This window comes from Prinia subflava, chromosome 1 (genome assembly GCF_021018805.1).
Source record: "Prinia subflava isolate CZ2003 ecotype Zambia chromosome 1, Cam_Psub_1.2, whole genome shotgun sequence".
Lineage (NCBI taxonomy): Eukaryota > Metazoa > Chordata > Aves > Passeriformes > Cisticolidae > Prinia > Prinia subflava.
Window position 1 is genome coordinate 83,426,809 of NC_086247.1, and position 17,740 is coordinate 83,444,548.

Sequence of the window (17,740 nt, forward strand, 5' to 3'; positions counted from 1 at the left end):
GTCCCACACAGCAGGGAGGGGTGAAGGGGAGGAGGTGCGAGATAATAGGTGAAACTTGTGCCCAGGAGCAGGTGTGTGGGAACGGCCTGTGTTACGCTAGACAGGTTGCACAGGGATAAGCAGACAAACTCTCCTCTGGTACAGAGCCACATTTTGGATGAACAGCCATTTGAATGCATGCAGTCTCCTTTCTTGGTGCTCTGCTGAAAGCCCTCCCTGTGGTGTGGGCTGCAGGGGCTTTATTGCCTTGCTGCCAGCCTGTGCTGTTTTTCTTACAGAGGAACAATGTGCTGGTCTCCTCAGGATGCCTTCTGTTGGCATTTATAATATCTTTTTGGAGAGAGTCTGGACAGGCTCTTGAACCAGAATTGCAGCAAATGGCTTGTTGGTTGTGCAGTCCTGTACACAAAAGCAGTCTGTGCCTGGGAAACAGGATGGTGGTGTTAACATGACACTGTGCCCAGTTAATCTTAAGCTTTGGAAATCTTCCCTATGCTGTGGCGCTGTCCTGCAAAAGAGCTGGGAGCAGAAAATCCCTTTCCTTCCCAGGGCTTTCACAGCAGCATTTTTGGGGTACCAGTGCTTCATGAGTTTGGGCTTAAGATATGTAGCTGTTAGTGCAGTCCCATGGCAGAGGTGAATCCAAAATCCTCTATAAGTAACACACAGGTAACAGAGGAGCTGCTGTCCCTGAAATGAGGAGACAGCTACTGGAACTGAATGCTCAAAGCACATGTTTTGAAGTGTGGCAGAAGTGTGATTCCCTGCTCTGGCTGAGCTGTGTTAACAGCTTCTTTTGCTGTTTACCATTCTCACCTTGCCTAGACCTCTTCTGCTGTTCCTGCCTTCAGCTGTACACTTCATCTTCTTCTCACTGTCTTGCACCAACCCTAGTGCTTGCTTGATCACATAATAATCCAGTTCTGCTTGCTTTCTAGCCAAAACCAATTTACTTTCTGCTGTTTTAGTGAGTTGAATTGGCTTTGTGCTGCAATCAAATGTGCACTGGAGCAAGGACTTGGCAGAAGCACATGTCCCACAGGGAAGGAACTGGGGGAGGGATGGGGGAAGAGGGCTACCTCTCTTGGCAGCAGTGAGTGGTGACTGAAACTGAAGCCCTGATGAGAAGTTGCAGTTTGAGACACAACTACCCATCAGTTGCTACATCTTCTCAGTTTGGGGCTGCCATCTGGCTAGCAAAGGCAGCTTAACAGCAGGAGTGTTTTACTATTTCATACCTTTGTTTGTTTCTAACTCCTACTGTTTCTATTTAAAGGTTGTTTAAGCTAGTTTGGCAGATTTTAGCCCAAAGATGGGTGCCTGCATGAACTCCACTCTCCTGTCTAGATAACAAATATTTGGGAAATTGATTCATCATTTACATCCAGCAGAGGATATCTGCTCTTGATGGAAGGCATTAGGAATTACATCTCCCTTCTGATGGGCAGGTTTCATACAAACAGTTGAAAAATCACAAAGAGACATGGCTGGGAACAGACTTTTTTGGAAGGGCTGAAATATAAGAGTATTCTTGACAGCCACTGTTTGCAGTATAACTAGTAGTTTTGTTAAAGCATTTCTCTTTCTAGTCTGAAAGGGTTCAGGTGTGGTCATTTTGTTTGGAAGACTGGGGGGAACTGAAGGGATGCTATTATGAAATGGGTAAAATCCAGTGAAGCTGGTGGGCAAAGTAAGTATTCAGAAGAGTTTAAAGTAATTACGGAACCAGGTAGTTGAAATAACAGGGTCACAACCAACACAGAATTACAAGGTGAGATCTACATAAAAAAACCCTTAACTCTATGACATAAGGGTTTTTCCCTGGAAACTCATAAAGAAAATACAAGATAGGTAGTGACTGCTGGAGTTGGCTATATATGACATTAAAACCGGTGAAACAAGCCACAGAAAATCATGCTGACTAGGGAGAAACATCCAAATGTAGGAGTAAGAATGTGTTTCTAAGGAGAAAATAATGAATGGATTCGATATTGTACTGGCTAAATTTAAATGACAACCACCAAGGAAAAAGAGCAGATCGCTTGTTCTTACATTAGTGCAGGTGAAAGGATGCTGTGTGGTGTGTAATGGGTTTATATCAAAGATACACTCAATTCTGTCATCAATTTCTCTTTGTAATAGAAATAACCTTTGGGACTGAATTTTGGCTGGCTGATGAAGTCCAGAGGGACTGATGTGCAGAAAATGAAGTGTGAACTGTTTTGTTTTGGTTTTTTTTTCCCTGGTAATTTACTCGAGTAGATCACATCTGTGTCTTGGATCAATGTAGTCCTGGATACATGCTCCTGCCTAACAAAACAAACCAAAACAAAACACAATGAAACAAAATAAAACAAAAAACCTAAAACCTAATCTAGGTACAGGGTACAAGGTGCTATAAATAGATCTCCAGGGACAGATTTCTCCATCCAGACAGGCAGGCAGGCAGGGCACCACTGGAGTCTGCTCAGTCTGACAGGAACACTAAGCTCCTGAGATCAGCAGGACTAAAATTAGCTTTGGAACACTATTTTCTACCCTTGTGCTGCTGCTTTTATATGAAATCTGTTGTTTATTGTTATAAACAACAAGAAAAGAATTTGGATTGAAGGCTTTTTATTTCTCCCCTTTTTAAGGAGATTTTGAAATCCCTGGTCTTTGGAATAGGAGGTAAATTCAGTTTGGGAACTAAGTAATTTGTTATGTGTGGTCAATTTTTTTCTGTGCTAATGACAAAAAAGTCACAACACTGAAAATTTCTTCAGCAAAAGAAATGTAAACAGTCATGATTGATTTAATATTAATATTGTATCCTTGGTGTGTGCTGTTACAAATAATTAATTTTAATAGCAATGGGACCAGTCCTTGGGCTTCTTTTATTTTTGTCTTTGGAAACGTGTAAATTGTTTGATTGGTAGTTTTTTCTGTTACAAGGCTGAGTCCTTCCCAGCATCTTCTGAGTAATTGTCCAGTTCTGATGGAGAGATCTTATAATACAGCTTTCTGAAGAGTGGGATTTTGTCTCACTGAATCTAGATCCTGACTGGTGAATAGCCAGTTTCTGGGACACATCCAAAGCAAGCTGAAGGTAGTGAGGATGTTTCTATTGAAGCCTTGAATCCTAAAAGGCTGTTATCTGTGGGCCCCTTCATATTTACATCAGCTTGAAGTACAGAGCTGTAACAGCAGCCTCAGTAATGCTCTGCATCACCACAGCTGTCACTTTCATGCTGGCTTTCCTCAAGTTCTCCTGTTGCTGGCCACCCAAGATGTATCTGAAACCTTATCATTCATTTTCTTTTTCCTTGGTCCTAAATGGCGTTGTAGTAGGCTAAAGCCATTTTTTCGCTTCTAAAATGTTGAGCCAAACCAAAATGGCTTTTGAAGTCTGAGAAACCGTTACCATTAAAATTTCTCTCTCATTTCTTAGCAACCCATTCTCACAAATTCCATCTGTGTTGTGGTGAACTTGGGGGAACCCTCGTCTGTGTAGATCTTGGAGACTGTCCGCAACCCCGTACTTAGTTTTTTGTAATAATTTACCACTTCAGTGTGAAGACATGACAGGACTGAAATTTGCTTTCAGAGGACTTTTAGACCCTGTGTAGATTTCTGCAATCTTGACTGCTCTAAAATTCACACTGGTGGACCTTTGTGCAGTGCTTTTGTCTTGACTGTCCCAGAGGTCTCAGTAGTCTTGGGCTTCTGATTCTGTGTGCCAGTTTGCAAATTGCACAAAAATTGCAGCAAGAGCAGCTATCTGGGAGCTCAGGCCACTGCCCTGTCTCTTGGCATGAACACATTGCATTCCATTTTATGTTAGTAAAATATTTATGAAGTTTTATTAACATGGTAGGGGCTCTTGCTCTTTCACAAGAAGTAGCAATTACGAGCAGCCTGCCTTCTCTCTGATTTAATCTACTCTCCCATCTAGTGTTTTTCTTTTCTCATCTGGACACAGATAAAATCTAATAACAGGGTATTTATTTTGTGGATAAAACCATCAGAGTTGGAGCCAACACTTAGGGCAGTCATTGGAAAGTCTTCCTGTGCATAGAAAATTTATGAAGGTACAGAGGTTCTGGGTTCAGTAATCGAGCCTTAAAAGGTATTCAAACATTCCATTCCTGAAGAAAACACGTATTCCTCTGCAGCTCTGAGCTATTTACATTTGGATGGTCTGTCTGGAGCTCTAAACATTGGCAATCGTATGTGTTAAGAAGGCAAGGAGGTATTAGATTTAGGTGTCCTGTTCATGTAAACAATTTGCCACTCTTTCAACCTCCTGAAAAAGAAATGCAACAGTGGCATCCTGTGGCCCAAGCAGTTCATGGCAGGTAGGTTTGGTTTAGGGCAGATTCTGCCACCGAAGTCTTCCTTCACTGAGTGGGAAATGGATCGAGTTGTTTCTAAGTTAGTTTACAGAAGAAGCCCTGAATATTTCAACACAGTGCACATTTAAAACATGAAGTAAAAAGCTGCTATTTACTTTTCAACCAGGATTTTCCACCACTTTATCTTATTCTGCTTATTTTTCTACCAAATACCTTGATGTTTGGGACAGAGAGGATGATTTCAGTTACTCACCGAGGAGACAGGACTTCTGCATTGCTGTCTTTGTGCTGATGAACATTTCCTCCAAAAATAGGAATAGAGGAGAGACTCCTGTTTCTAATTAACCCATGATTTAGTGCAGCATACTGGGTCTAAAAATGAATGTTTCAGGGAAGTCCAATGAAAAGAAGAAAAATAAGAGTTGTTTTCCCCTGCACCTACATCATACTCTAAGTGCTCACTCCTGCACACCGTATGTGGGTCACTTGAGTTTTTGGAAGTCTTGGCTTTAACTTGTTTAACTTGGACAGGCTGTGATTTGCTTACCTCCTCACCAGCACATATTGGCAGCCGTGAGCACCAGGCTCTCTGCAGAAGCTTCCAGGCATGCCAGAAGGCACTTTAACGAGGAACATACAGACTCACCTGCAGGCCTGTGGGCAATGGGCCAGCAGCTGCCGATAGCCTCACTTGTACTTCTCCGCCTGCTTTTATGGTGGCTTCTCTTCTGTAAGAAAGGAGGTGTTAAAGTGGTTTCTTTTAAAGCCTCTTCCTTCCTACTTCTTACCTTTGCACTTAGAGGTGTAAGTGCTGTTGAAGGCTCAGCATCAGGAAGGAGTGGGGGGAAAATGAAACAACTTTCTTTGGTTTAGTTTTTCATTTTCTTGTATCCAGGAGGCTCTGGACATTTTGAGTCATCTATCTTGAGAACTGGAAAAGCAGATTGGGGCAGTTGTCCTCTGCTGCCTGTGTGTGGAAAAACCTGTGGGCATTCGGTTTTCTGTTGTGCAGGAAAGTCACCATGTGATGGCTGAAGCAGGAGGCAAGGGAACAAAACCAGCAGCAGGCAGGGGCTCAATTGTTGCCTTTAATGACGAGTAAGTAAGCTGAAGATTTTTGTGGAATTGCCTAACTGAGCTTGCACCACAGTTTCTGGACGGTATTAATCCCCGGGCTGCCTCTTAAAACACGGACACGCATGACAAACAAATGTTGAGGCTGGCAGTGGCTCCAGAGATGTTAACCCTGCTCCTTTTTGTCAGTTAAACTGACAAGGCAGATAAGAAGAGCCGGTGTTGGTATCGTCTCTTGCATAACAAACCGCTCTCGACAAAAGAAGCAGCCTCCTGTCAAACGAATTTCCTTTACAACTGCCGAGGGGACTATTTTTAGTTTCATCTGCCATTCTTTACTCCTTAATCATCGGCTTCGCTTTTTCTCAGTTTTTCTCCCTTTCCTCCCTGCACCGCTAGCTCCGATCCCAGGTACTGCTGATGACTGGCACAGGAGGAGGGCACGGGGCGCTCGGCTCTTCCCTGTTAACGTGTCTGTATGGAATGCTACCGACTTTGCCGTGTCGAGCTCAGCTCTGACCTGTGCTTCCACCTTCAGAGAAAGGCAAACAGACCACTCTGAATCTACTTGAGAGATGCCAAAGACCAGCAAGTCTGAGAATGAGATCTGTTCTAGACAGGAAAGGGGTTTTTTAGCTAAGGCTATGTTCAGAAAACAGGTTTTAGATTGCAGGAGTAGATCTACAAATGTCCAGTGATGAAATGACACCACAGACACACTGCATCAGGCAGCAAATTCTTCATATACCATTGGCAAAGCAAAACAGATCCTGGCTTTTCCACTGGAGATAAAGTGCTTTGGGAATGATGGTGTTTATTTCATTGGTCTTTACTCCGGTACTTTTCCTTTTGGTCTGCTGGAGCCACTGCATGTTTGTAGCCTTTTGAGCAGCAGAATAATTCTTGTCTTCTGGCTGAGATATAAAACAGCAGTGCTGCCTGTCTGTAACCCATTAGAGATTTTGTACTGCTATTTGCAAGCTTAAGAGCATCTTAAGGCTTTAGTCATTCAGGAAGCAACACTGCTTTGCTCATTTGAGCATAGTAATTCAGTCAGGTCCATCACCCTCCCAGCATCTTTCTAAAGCATAATTCTAGTGGGTTTTTATGTATTCTATACCTTCTTTCTCCACAGTATGCAAAAGTTTCAAATAATGAGTGGTTTCATGCTCGTGGTGCTTCTGTAAAGTATGAGTTTTATACCCATTTTATAGCTGGATTTGAGGAACACAAAGGCAAAGTGAATAGCCCAAAGTCAAGAGCGAAGTCTCTGGCAGCAGCGGAAATTATCGTTCTGTCACCTGAGGGAACAGAAGTTACTGAAGTTAATGTACTGGCTTACAATTTCCAGGGAAGTGCCACAATTCTCATAAAGAAGGAATCACTAGAAATGGTCAAAAGTTTTTACCACCATTATTTCCTTAACAAATATGAATTTCCAAATGATACAAGATGTTTGCCAAACATGTATTTCTTTTGAGAAAGTGAAGTAAAATGTATTGGATTTGAACGACAATGAGTTAGGTTTATAAGGTTTATAATGTAAGTGTTCCAATTGGTCTTTTTCCCTAGTGTAAATAAAAACCAAATCAAAATGAAAAACCCAAACAAAAAAACAAAGACCCCCAATGCAAAACAAAATAAAACAAAACAATAGAAAACCTGGGAAGAAAGCAAAAAAGAGACCTGGTTTCTCCAATGAAATGAGAATGCTTATGTATTGTTTGTGGAAAAATAAAACTACATCTTTTTTCAGACTTTCCCCTCTCCAGTCTTAGTCTTCTCTTTTTATCTGACTGGTACAAGTGTGACCAAGCTCCTTAACCCTAATAAATTTGCACCAGCACTTTGAACAACACTCATTGCCAAGGAAAATGAGAGGGAGAGAGCTGGGAAGAGGTCTTATGGTTGAAGACAGTGACTTCTTGTGACTTCGGCTGCTTTACTGTCCAGTAGAGCAGGGATCTCCTCAGCAATTTTTGCTGGCTCACCTCCTTCCTTGGCCTGGGTTCTCATTGTGCAGTAGCCCCCAAATTCATGCACCTCTGCTGGGATCCACTTGGCATAATCCCAGTCTATGTACAGCAGAATTATCTGTGGGCTTCTGAAAGGCTGGTTACCCCTGGCTGTGGCATACATCACTGTGCAGCGTACAGTCTGACACGAAATTGTTCCTTCTTTTCTTCTGCCAATATATCACTGCTTTTGACAGTGTAACTCTTTACTTTCAGCTTTCTTTATCAGGACATTTGTGAAAATCTATTTCTGATTCTGCTCTTTTCAAATCTCTGAATTTGATTTTGGTTTAGGAGCTGGAAGTAACATTAAAAGCCAGATTAGTTCTTTACTTTTGAAGATGCTTGAAAGACTGCCAGAGAGCTGTCAGGTTAGTGATGGCTTGTGACATATAAAAAGCAGACAAGCAAAGGTTCATAATAATTCAAGATCTGTTGAAAACCATATTGAAACATGGCTAGCAGTGAGGGTTTTTTTTTAAGAGAAAATTTTCATTGTGCGTATTCAGACTCAGAAGTGTATTTCAGCCCTTGCTGTGGGAAAAGACTTGTGACTAGCTTTATGGGCATCCTTTGGATTTTGCCTCTCTTGCTCAGATTTTCAGTGTTTTCATCTGTCACATCTCTTGCCTGGCTTCCTGGCAGGGATACTGCCCTTAGGTGTCTGCAAACAGAGATCCCCATGTCCCTGCTGCCTGGGTACATAGAGCCTTTCCTTCATGCATTTATCTACTGGTTCAGTATTTCACTCCCCTGCCTCTCTAGGCTTTTGCTGCTCTACAAAAAGGAGCAATTGAAACTTCTCCTGAATCAGTGGTGTGAAAAGTACCAATAAACTTCTTGATGAAGAGCCTAGAAAAAAATCATTTAGGTTCCACTGGATGAAGAGGGCCTGACCTTCAAAATTTCCCACAGCATGTTAAGAGGATTTGGGCAAAGATATCAGGAAAAAATGAGAATTCTGCTTTCAGAATGGCCATGAAAAGAGAAAGCCAAAGAAAAAAACAATTTTCCCTCTCACACTGTGTAAAGGGCTCTCTGCTGAAGAATCACCAGCTGAATGCATATAAGAAGCTGCCAGCAATCATTAAGCTCAATTAACCATATTCTTGTGCCCATGATAACATCTGTGGATTATTTAAACAAAGTGGTGGTGGGCAAGGAGGAGAGGAAAATTGAAGAAAAGAGGTTCTACTGTGAACACTCGTACCACCATCACCCAAGCGATGCTGTAATACAGAAACTGGGTCAGAGACACCCTTCCCCCTCCATGCTGCTGTCAAAGTTATTTGAGTGTCTATTGAAACCCTCACAATAGAAGAGTTTGGCTCTTGCATTTGCTAAGCAAAACTGATTTGTATTTCTTCGTTCAGAAAAAACTGCTGGGTAATTTCTGAGCAAGTAGAATGCGCTGGTTCAGTAGATCCCTGAAAGCTGATTTCTTGGCGATTTGGTTTTTGTTTAATAGGACACCAGTGCTTTTATTTAGCATTTCAGAATTGACAGGCTGAATCTGTGTTTAGGAGCCTTAAACCTCTCTCTTGCTTCTGTTAATTTTAGGACCGGCACTAGTAGTCTTCCTTCAAAGTCCAAAAGATTGTGGAAAGTCTCTTGAGAGGTCATCTTACTGAAGATTTAAATCTAAGTTAATTTCTTTATTTTATTCTAGGATAATTGAAGTAAAATATATTAGTTTGGAAGTATGGCTTGGCTAGATCTAAACACAGTGCTCTTCTGGCCTCTTCCCATTGCTCTTTTTAATCGTGAATGTGAGTCTTTCATCCTTGTTTACAGCTGTCCCATTAGCAGTCTCAGCCTTCCAGTGTGCTCTCTCTGCTCTGGGATTTTTCTGTCTTGTTCTTCTGGCTTCTTTCAAGGTCTCACAGTGGCTCTACCTTGTCCTGAAAAGAAAACCAAACTACATTTCATGCTCATAAGGACAGTGTGCACAGATTGTCAGTAAGCACGGAACCTGGGTCTTTGGCTGTAAGGAGTGACATTGTTTGCCAGTTGTTGGTAGCCCTTATTCCACAGGAGACATGAGTGAAGTGAAATAGCAGGGTCCAGAGTTTGAAGCTGTTTTCTAAGTTAATAAATTCTGTCATTTCACTTCCCCTCCCTGCTGCTCTCAGCATGCAGGGATGAGTGAGCACATGTCCTCTCACACATTTTTTCCCTTATGTAAAATGTAATTTCTTTCCTGAAAATTGCCTAACTTGATGGACAGTCTGGAGCTGGCTGGGGGACTTAAAAGGTGTTTGGGCCATGGCTACTGGGAGTAGAGTAGAGTAGCCAACAACTACTCTAGCACACCCTAGAGTAGTTGTTATATTGTGTATTAAGGAGGTGTGTTTGGGAGTGACGAAGGAGGAGGAGATGGAACATAATTTCCTTGTTTTCTCTGTACCTCAGTCTACTCTCTGAAAAAGGTATTTGTTATCAAGCAAATGTCAGAACCTTTGTGCTTATTTGTATCTAGCTTATTTCTGATTCTTCATCTTATTGTGTGCTTAAAAGAAAAAGGAAAAAAAGGAAACAATACCCCAGGTTGTGTTAGCTTCAACAGTGAGTATCTCTTGAGCTACCTTTCTTCACAGGCACATAATTACCTATGTCAGCCTCTCTTCCTTGCATCCAAAGTACCAAGAGGAAGAAATAGAAATTCTTGCCATTCCACCCGATTGCCCAAATTTTGGGAGAAACTCAAGAAAAAAAAGCTGTTTGCACCCTGAATTCTGATGGCAAAATGACTTCTCTTTTTTATCAAGGCTAATCACTTTCCAGCCCTGTCTCTGGCAAATCCTCTATCTGTAATAATCAAATCAGTACATACGACATAGTTTTTTGACAGAACAATATTTCTTAATAATTTAGTGGCATTATACACACACAAAAACAGAGTTATAATTAGCTCTCATCCCTAAAGTTGGAAGAGCTTTTCAGTTCATTGGAGGCTGCTGGCCAGTTCTCTTATCTAATTGGATGAAGTTCCTGCTTTCTCCCATTTGTATAATGTCTGCTTTTACACAAACTCATTAAGTGCAGCTGTACTCCAAGTTTCTTACAACAGCCCCAGTGAAGACGAGGCAGAAGTTTAATAGCTGTTCTGTTCTCTTTTTCATCTGATCTTAATCCATTTTGGTGGTTGATCTGTGCCCAAACATCTTTCCCTAGCACCTATTTCTACCCCCTCTGGCTTTTTATTATGAATTATATTAATAATTAGAAACCAGACAAGTTGCATAAGATTGATCTGTCTGTTTTGAAACTGGAGGGTTTACAGCTTGCTTTCAAGAAAGACGGATTTAAAGCAATTATTTGTTTCTGTGAGGCATACAGAAGTGATTTTTCCCCTTCATTTTAAAGCTGGCATTAAGATGAAATCACATAATTAGTACACTATTCTTTAAATCTTCACAGACATTAAACTGATTATACAGGTAGAATAGCAGCACCATAGTTAACATATTAAGGTTTTTCATTTAGATGGATTTTTTGGCAAAATAAATACATTTTAAACCAAACAACACCCCCCCTTTTGTCAGTCTGACTGCTTGCTTTTTTTCTCATGTTGCTCTGTGTAATTTTGAATTTTTACTTAGCTGAGTATACAGAGTTATAGAAAGTCTTCATTTGCTGAATACAAATTTGTCTTACAGTAGTGCCTACATACATTCAAATCACATTTACAAAGAAATGTTTACCACACACTTCCAGCAATACAGATATATCATTAATATATCATTAGTATTAGAGTGATTTTATAACTCCTATTGATATTTTTTTTCCACTGAAGAACTATTCCAAGGCTTACTGGGGAACTTCCAGCTGTATCATTTCCTTTCCTTACTGTGTTCCATCTTCCCACCAAACAAGGGAGGCTGTAGGAGAGAGAGAAACTCAGGGAAGAAGTATTCTCACAGCATTGATTGTTTCATGAGGACATATATCTGTGATGATAAATGCTCTTGCTCAGGTAGCCGGTGATGGGGAGACATGGGTGACAATAAGGATGACATTCTTTACAGCTCTGTATGTGCACAGGTCTGCAGTGCAAAAGAGGGAAGACAGTAAAATAGAACAGTGAGACATCAGTGGAGGCACTCAAAGGGACTCCCTCCTAAGCCTAAACTGAATAAGAAATTTCCCTCTGTTGGTGCTCCAGCTCTTAGCATTGATATTCTCTTCAGGCTGTAGAGCTCTCCTGGCTCTCAAGGTCACCAGAGGCTTGACTCTTACAAGGTTCATGACACCCTTAGTTCTGTCTAGCATTTAAAGACACCAACATCTGGCAAAATCCAAAAGCCAGTATGAATGGCTTTTTTTGACCTACTGAACCCTGGTTCCTCTACCTTAGAGTCTTCCCTCTGTTAAAGAACTTATAAAGAGGTACCAGAGTTGAACACTTTGTTTCTATTCCTGTGAGTGTATGAAAACTGAGCAGTGTTGCAACCAAGTCCTAGTCAAAAGACCTTTATGGCAAAGTTGGCAAAATTCAGGAGTGCAGGTTGAGTATCAGTCTTCTCAATAATGACACCGAGAGGTAGTTTAATTCTTTGTTATAATATAAAACTTAATCTTAGCATGAGTCACAAGTAGTTTTGACTGATAAATGTCTCTAATCAAAAACAGAAATCTGTGAACATCTCTTCTTTTCAGATAATTGGCTCCATCTGTAGACATGTTCCATCATAGTCTCAATCCCTGTGTGGACAAATACAAAACATGGGCATTCTTCTTGTTTAGAATCCCGTTTGTTGTCTCCACTGGGCCTGCTACCCCACACATAAGTAAGATAAGCTTGTCCAACATTCGTAAGTGAGAACATTTAGGTCTTTTCTACCCAATAAAGATAATGTCTTCTAAGTGTGCAAGCTTATTTTTAGAGGAAATATTTATGTATTAAAAGGGCTCTTATAATGATGGAGCATTAGTTTTGGCAGCTACAGTCATCTTAGGTACATCATTAAATTTACAACAGTAGCTGCTCTCTGCTAATTTTGTAATGTTTTGACAGAACTTAACACATGAATGTATGTTTGTGCTACTAGTCATCGGTGAATCATACTGCTTAATTGGATGGGTCAAGAAGATAAATAGATGTGGTCTTTGGGAAATGAAAATGGCTTCTTTCATTTGTGACTGAGTTTGTTTGTACACTGCTTTTGTTGGAAGTAGCAATTTTTGATGGGGATTATGGAAAAAGTGGTGACTTATTTTCCTAACACTTGAGTGAGTGGTGATAGTTGTTGGAGGATGTGATGACAGAAGAAAAGCAGGTTTTAATTTTGGTTTTGAAGTGGGTGGGGGTGGGCAAGTGGATACTCAAGACACATTAATGAAGTTATGTTGACAACTGTTAAGTGTGAAGTCTGTCATGTATCTCATTGCAATGAATGTGTCTTTATGAGCAAACTGCATTGGAGACATCTGTGCAATTGTCAGCTGTAATTAAAGGATGATTCAGCAGTGGACATACAGTTGAAAATGAAGGACAGAATGATTTTTTTTATGTGGGTGTATATACTTCTGTTTGCCAAAAGTGACATATTTTTTTGACTAGCTAATTCTTTCCAAGTATCTACTACAACAAAAAAATTATTTGACTTAATTTTTTTTTTTAATACTTTCCACAGTAGGAGCAGAACTTGAACACTTTAAGGCAAGCAAATGGAGAGTCTTTGCTCATATCCTTGTTGGTGGCATTCTGGAGATGCACAGAAAAATTACTTCCAGAAAGACTTGGGAAAGCATGAGGTAAAACATCACTTGTCAAGCATGCAAAATGAGCAAGGCCAAGGATACTGCTTAGTGCAAGGCACATCTCTGCTTGCATGTTCCGTTCTCACTTGTAACACCCGTCACAGTTGTGTCCCACAGTCCATTTTCCTAATGCCTTTCTCACTATAATATGGATTTTAATGTTGCTTTCAAAGGGGCTTGCAATGGACAGCTGGGGTTTCTCCTCATAAGAGATGAGCAATATTCAGGATGGCTGGCTGATTTTTTCCCCCTCCACATAGCCTTCCATTGCAATCAACCTGAACTTAAGAAAAGTAAAGGTATTTGAGGAAGGATCCAGGCTTTTCTCAGGGAGTTGAATAGCCCTGTGCAACAGTTAAAGCTGTTCTGCAGCTGTCAGTGACTCCACTTCTAGTGCAAGTACTAAAATTCCTCTTCCTAGCTCCAGTTAATATTGATGGGAGTTTCCCAGCAGATGATGCTAGTTCTCAAGCGAGTAGCATGTTTTGAAAAGCGTGTGATGTGAAGAGGAGGTTAGACCTATCTAAACCTTGGATGCTGTCTCATCTCTTGCGGGAGGTAGCTGTATAAATTTTTCTTTTTATACTTCTTGAATATCTTTTATGACCTTTGGGTTGCCCCTCCTTTCCCCTTCCATCTTGGCAGAAAGCAAGGAAGCAGCTACAAAGTAACAGCACTGACTTCTAATGTCAGAACTGGAAGCTGTTGTTTGGATGTAACTGGAAGCAGTGCTATTTGTCCTTGGTTAAAGATTGATTTTGTGTCCCTAATGAAAACACAGGAATCATGCTGTTTTAGGTGGTAGGCAGCTGGAGTGAAGGGCTTGTTAGGTATGTGGTCTGTGAGGCAAAGGAGTGAGGAGTTGAATATGAGCATCTTTGTTTAAAATGCATCTGTTTCTTTTCCATGGCCACGTTTTTCAAGTGTAAAAGGTACCAGCTTCTTTCAGAGTTGCAAGTTGGAGGAAGCTGTGCCTACTGCTAGCAAGTAAATGAATTACCTAATGGGAAGAATGTTTGCAAAGCCTGGAGAGAAATAACAGCTGCTTTTTTAAGTGAAAAAAAAAAAAACAAACCAAAACCAAAAAACCAAACAAAACCCCCAACCCTATAACATTTCAAAACTGTAGCCTGATTGGGGATTTTTTTTAAAGGCCTGGATGAAAGGAAATTAGTAATGTGTAAGGGGTGCTGAGTGGCCCAGGCACCTCACCTGTTTTATTCCTAGCTGTAGAGGGAATTCAAAGTCTGACACCAGATGTAAAGCAAACCCAGAGCCACATGAACTACTAGCCAGCTTCCTTCAGCAACATTAATTTACAGTCTCATGAGAGAACACTTTGGTTTGCTGCCAGTTTTGACTTCAAGCAGAACTGTCGGCGGATGGAGCAGTGCAGGAGTGGTCCCTTTCAGGCCACGGCATGCGGGCACCGGGGCAGCCAGCCCAGCTCCTGGCCGGGCTCCGATGCAAACATTGCAGAGCACGTCTGTGCCCAGCGTTAATGGCCCTGCAGCTCCGCGGCTCTGCCCGCTGTGGCGCGGGGTGCTGCGTCCTGGCGCTGGGGAACTGGGCCTGCCAAAACTCCCGTCTGAGGTTGGCTGACGTGTTTGGCATTGCTGGGCCCGCCAGTGGGTTCTGCGGTTGTTGCTGGGAGGAGGGCAGTGGAGGTGGTGCAGGCCAGGAAGAGGAGCTGTCTAGCCAAAGTCCTTTGGTTTGCTGTCGGCAGAGCTGTGGGATGACACAGCAAGAGGCAGGGAGGAATGATGCCTCTCAGCTTTTCCCAGCGATTCTGTCTTAAAAGAAATGCATTTCCAAAGTGCCTTGATGCCTGTTAGGGTGTTTTATGTGACTCGTGGATTCACTTTCCAATCTTTTGCTGTTTTCTTTTGCTTTCTTTTCAAACTATCCAGTCATATATGGATATCCCATCCCTGGAAATGCTTGAGGCCAGACTTTATGTGGAATCTCATCTAGTGAATGGTGTCCCTGCTCAAGGCAGGGAGGTGAACTGGATGATCTTTGAAGGTCCCTCTCTACCCAAATCATTCTATGATTCTGTGAAAGGCTGTGCAGTTTGAATTCTAAGCATTCATGCTCAGGTAACTGGAGGTGTGTGTTGTCACTAGTGACTTGGAGGATTGAACCCAGAAGAAGGCAAGAGGCTTTTTGAGAAGTGACTTGTTTTCAGGGGCTTTTTTTGAGTAAACTTTTAGTAAATCATGGGTGATTACTTCCACTGAAGCAGTAATGTTACAGTCTAGATTTTTTGTCTGGTCTTTTTTCTGAACACAGCATTTTTTCCTTTCACAATTTCTGCTGTAGTTGCCCCAACAAAGACAAAATTAAGGGTCTATCAAAGCTATTGCCACACTAGTATGTACACTGCATGCATTTACTTTTTATGTGTTTGCATGAGATATGTTCATCAGTTCATAAGAATGATCATTGTGGGTCAGTGGAACAATGAATCCAATTTCGAGATTCATGATAATTGACTAAAAGAGTATGTTTTGAAAGATTATGAAGTAGTTCTATGGCAGGCATTTATATAATTTCATTACACAAAGTGCTTCTCCAGTGTAAGCTCTCCCCTGCTGGGTCAAGTTGACCAAATGTTTTCCCCACTACTGTAAGTAAACTTCCTGCAACAGGACTTTTGGTGAATGGATAAAGTGGATTGACCCTGTCTGGATGCCAGGTGCCTACCAAAGCCACTCTATCACTCTCCCCAGCCAGGTAGCAGAGAGCAAATACCACGAAAGGTTCCTGGGTTGAGATTAGGGCAGGTAGAGATCACTTACCAATTACCATCATGCAAAACAGACCTGACTTGGGGAAATTAGTTTAATTTATCGCCAATCAAATTGGGTTAGGATAAGGAGTAATAAAACCAAACCTTAAAAACATTTCCCTCCCCAATTCCTCCCTTCTTCCTGGGCTTAGCTTTACTCCTGATTTTCTCTACCCTCTTCCCCCTGAGCAGTGTAGAGGAACTGCTATTAGGAGTTCTAGTCAGTTCATCACACGTTGTCTATTTCACTTCTGCCTCCTCAGGTGGAGGAATCCTCACATTCTTCCCCTGCTCCAGTATGGGGTCCCTCCCATGAGAGACAGTCCTCCACAAACTTCTCCAATGTGGGTTCTTCCCAAGGGCTGCAGTTCTTCACAAACTGCTAGAGCGTGGCTCCCTTCCATGGGGTGCAGTCCTTCAGGAACAGGCTGCTGTAGCGTGAGTTCCCCCAGGGGGGTCACAAGTCTTTCCAGCAAATCTCATGGGCTCTTCTCCTCATGGGTCTGCAGGTTCTGCAGGGAGCCTGCCAGGGCTTCCCATGGAGTCACAGACTCCTTTGTGCATCCATCTGCTCTGATGGGGGGTTCTCCATGGTCTGCAGGTGAATCTCTGCTCCGCCATGGACCTCCATGGGCTGCGGGGGCACTTCTGCTTCACCATGGTCTGCACCACGGGCTGCAGGAGAATCTCTGCTCCAGTGCCTGGAGCACCTCCTCCCCTTCCTTCTTCTTTGGTGTCTGCAGGGCTTTTTCCCTTACATATTCTCATTCCTCTCTACAGCTGCAATTGTGTGGTTTTTCCTCACTCACCTTCTTAAATAAGCTATCCCAGAGCTGGTGCCATCATTGGTGACTCAGCCCTGGCCAGCAGTGGGTCCATCCTGGAGCCAGTGGACACTGCCTGTAATGGACATGGGGGAAGCTTCTGGCAGCTCTCACATAAACACCCCTTAGCCCCACAGCTACCAAAACCTTGCCATGCAAACATGATACAATGGGATAAAGCTGTGCTATTCTAACTAGATGGCGCTGGATCAGGTGTCGTTCATCCCCCTGTGATAGAAATGTCTCTCCATCCTGACGGTCTACCAGTGCAGAGACCTCCATGGTGCTTATGCTCACAGTAGCACAGCCTGAAACACACACTTTGGACATTATTGCAAATAATCCATGAGCAGTGTCATCCATGTCTATTGTATCTTACCTCTCAAAGGGGCTTTTTTGTTACCAGAGGGATAAGAAGAGGAATAATCCAGAAATCACAGGTAGGAAAGGGAAAAGTTTACTTGCCAGATATATTAAGGATCAACAGATTTTTTGGAGTGGGAGTGTATAGGTGGTGAGGGATTTAAACAGGCACAAAATTCAAGGATATCTTTAACTAGGGCATTGGACAGCATCTCATCTCTGACCACATAGGCAGAGAAGTGCCTGTAGCTTATCAGGTGGACAAAGAAAGGGAAGGAGGCTCTTTTTCCATCTGACCCCCAAATAAACAGATTGTCTGACTTTTGTCTCTGACCTGTGGATTTATAAAGGTTTGCATCAGTACTGTCTGCTTCAAATGGACACCTTCAGCTGTGTGACCAGGACCACCTCTGAGTCCAAATTTTCACCACAATCAAGGCATTGCATTCCCACTATTGTGGTTGTGCTTGTAATAAGAGTTCTGGAGGACACACACAGAAGAGGGCAGGCTGAAGTATTTCTCCAGGATATCCAAGAGGCAACTCAATACCTTTAATGTGAGTTGCATAGGTCAGT